General features: G+C 46.4%; 1 non-coding gene across 1 annotated transcript; it reads right to left on the reverse strand.

The window, feature by feature from the left end:
• Positions 1-584: 584 nt before the first annotated feature.
• On the reverse strand, positions 585-728 carry LOC115489834. Its single transcript, XR_003954786.1, has one exon. It is a non-coding gene; the product is annotated as a small nucleolar RNA SNORA48 (small nucleolar RNA).
• Positions 729-3,633: the final 2,905 nt, after the last annotated feature.

Raw genomic sequence — 3,633 nt, forward strand, 5'->3', positions numbered from 1 at the left:
GCTATGCTGTCCAGGCAAGGTATAGGACCCACTCTCCCAAGTGCAGCTGCCCAGCGCTATAGTGTACAGCATCCAGTGAGGGGTAGAACTAGTTATGGATGTCTGAACATTCATGTGGATCCCCTCAGTTGCCCCGACCAGGAACATCCTCAAGTTCTCTATTGGTACTATTAGCCACAGATATTGACACTGGTCCCAGACATTGGGTAGCCACAAACCCAGACATGGCCCTCAGTAGAAGCTCAGGTTGGGCCCTCGCCAGGTCCGCAGGTGGCGGGGCTCGTCACTCACAACAGGCTACCCCTCTCCACCCTGGGGTCTCCAGTCCCATCTCTAGTCATAATGCTTAAGCTCTTCAGCTTCTCCTTCTTTCCCATCTGACCACCACATACTCACACATTGTGGTGGGTCCTGCTCCTGGCTGGCCACGTGACTGGCAGGCCCCTGGATGATATCCTTCATCTCCTCCTCGCTGCTGTGTCTGGAATGGAAGACAGATCTGTGTGTGGCGCGGTGGTCCACAGCTCTCTCTGCAGTGCTTCCTCGCTGCACTGCCTGGATTTGGTTGGATTTGATTTGATTGTTTTCGAGTCCTAGGCATAAAACAGCTTTGTCCACCAGCCAGGTATCAAGCTAAGATGAATATAGGCCTGCCATTTTCTCTGCTCCTGATTGATGTAAGAGCAACACCACCACCAAGTTGTCTCTTTGCTCATTGCCAGGGGGCAGATAGGTAGTTAAGGTTTTTATTGCTATAAAGGGACACCAGGACCAAGGTGATTCTTATACAAGAAACATTTAAATGGGGCTGGCTTATAGGTCAGAGATTCTGTCCATTATTGTCATGGCAGGAAAGCATGGTGACATACAGGTGCTGGAAAAGTAGCTTAGAGTTCTATAGCTAGATCTCCAGGCAGCAAGAAGAACGAGTGACATTAGGCCAGACTTGAGCATTTGAAACCTCAAAGCCCACTCCAAGTGACATACTTCCTCCAAAAATCTCATGCATGCTCTAAAAAGGCCACATACCCTAATAGTACCACTCCCTAGGAGCCTATGGGACCATTTTTATTCAAACCACCACATATACATGTATGTATATGCACTGCATATATATTCCTAAGTATAACCTGATTAGTCTAGATAATACTGTTCATATGTATGTTTTCAGGCTGACCATTTGGTATTAGATATGCAAGTGGTGTGCTGTTCCCTAAGGAAGACTATCTCTTCCACTCACAGCGTCCATTAGTTGCCTTTAGCTCTTTGTGTGGGTCTGAAGCCTCCTGGGATTTTACCCATCCACTTTGGCATGCCTATTGCTGTTGTCCTTATTCAGCCCATGTTCTGGCAGCAATGTTGGTGAGATTTTATGGGTGTAGGTTCTGACACCACAGCTTTTTAAAAATGGATTACTTTGCATCATGTATGTATATAGAAAAGCCAGAGTTTTCTATAAAAAGTTTCATTGGGTAAAAAGAAGTTGCCACAGGTTACAAAAACAAACAAAATAGAGAGATAGGATCCAGGGTTCCTGTGGGGATATGGAAGGCAGAAACAGGAGAATTCCAGGGGTCTAGTGGGGCAACTGGTCTTTCATGCAGAGGGCTTCAATCATGCATAGGAATACCAAGAGAGAAGGAGAGTGACAGAGAAAGGCAGAGAGAGAGAGAGAGAGAGAGAGAGAGAGAGAGAGAGAGAGAGAGAGAGAGAGAAGATGCATTAGACAAGGGGCATGGGGGGATGGGGGCAGGAGAGAGAAGGGGTGTCACTTAGAAAGTTCAAGTGCTGTGAAGCTTCTAGCTTGAGGGGAAAAAAGACAATAAAACCAAGCAACCGCTGGCTGTCCACCACACAAAGAAGTCAATACTTTGACACCAAGGTTTTTTTTAAGAAAGTAAAAGCTTTTGTTGCAGGCTAAATGTACACCCCAAATTTGTCAGGCTTCTCCTTACAGGGAGAAGGGGTGGCAATAGTGGGAAGTTTGGGGTGTCTTTGCACAGGCACAATCCAGATACTTCTAATATAGCATCTAGTGTCTCTCCTTCCCTCCCCCACACCCCCGGAGGGGGGGGGGGGGCAGTATCACCTCCTTGCAGAATTCTGAGTCTGTGAAGTCAATGCTGCAGTCTAGCTGATCCCTGAAAGCTGCACTGGGGAAAACCACAGATATCTCTCTGCCTAGACCCTCCAGAGGGGGTGGCATTGTGCTGATACCTTATGTAAGCCACTGGAATTCTTCTCTGAGGAATTCTCTTGATTAGGTCAGGTGAGGAGGCCCATCCTGATTATGGGTGGTATACTTCATGGCTGGCCTCCAGCACTGGAAAGGAGGTTGCTATGGTTCCAGTCAACAAGTTTGTTATATCAGCCACAGGAAGCCTATGTGTAACCATTGAGGACACAAGTAGAGCTCTACAAAAGAGGTGCCTTGAATAGGTGATGGTGTCTCCTCAGATAGAAATGAAGGCTGAGAAGGATGGCTCAGAGCTAGGAAAGCACTACAGGAAATCACTGATGTGAGTAATACCAAACCAGGTGGCATCTCCTATCTGTTATTGCTGCAAATTACAGGAGAAGTTAAAAGCAAAGACAGGCTCTTCACAGGTAGTGATGGATAAAGAATATGCTATAGACACAGATGGGCTGTGTGCCTGTGGAATTCAGGGATGCTCACCCTCAGTTATGCTATCCTCACATAGCATATTTCCTTTTTTATTAGATATTTTTTATTTACATTTCAAATGCTATCCCCTTTCCTAGTTTCCCTTCAGAAAACCCCCTATCCCCTCCCCCCTCCTCCTGCTCACCAACCCACCCACTCCTGCTTCCTGGGCCTGGCATTCCCCTATACTGGGGCACAGAACCATCAGAAGACCAAAGGTCTCTCCTCCCATTGATGATCAACTGGGCCATCCTCTGCTACATATGCAGCTAGAGCCATGAGTCCCATCAGGTGTTTTCTCTGTTGTTGATTTAGTCCCAGGAAGCTCTGGGGGTACTGGTTAGTTCATATTGATGTTCCTCCTTGTGGCTACAAACACCTTCAGCACCTTGGGTACTTTCTCTAACTCCTTCATTGGGGGTCCTGTGTTCCATCCAATGGATGGCTCTGAACATCCACTTCGGTATTTGTCAGGCACTGGCAGAGCCTCACAGGAAACAACTATATCAGGTTCCTGTCAGCAAAATCTTGTTGGCATCTGCAATAGTATCTGGGTTTGGTGGCTGTTTATGGGATGGATCCCCAGGTGGGACAGTGTCTGGATGGTCATTCCTTCAGTCTCTGGTTCACACTTTGTCTCTGTAACTCCTTCCTTAGGCATTTTGTGCCTTCTTCTATCCACACTTTGGTCTTCCTTTTTCTTGAGATTCATGTGTTTTGCAAATTATATCTTGGGTATTCTAAGTTTCTGGGCTAATATCCACTTATCAGTGAGTGAATATTATGTGTGTTCTTTTGTGATTGGGTTACCTCACTCAGGTTGATATCCTCCAGATTCATCCATTTGCCTAAGAATTCCATAAATTCGTTGTTTGTAATAGCTGCATAGTACTCCATTGTGTAAATGTACCACATTTTCTGTATCCATTCCTCTGTTGAGGGACGTCTGGGTTCTTTCCAGCTTCTGG

Source organism: Mus musculus, chromosome 3 (genome assembly GCF_000001635.26).
Source record: "Mus musculus strain C57BL/6J chromosome 3, GRCm38.p6 C57BL/6J".
NCBI lineage: Eukaryota > Metazoa > Chordata > Mammalia > Rodentia > Muridae > Mus > Mus musculus.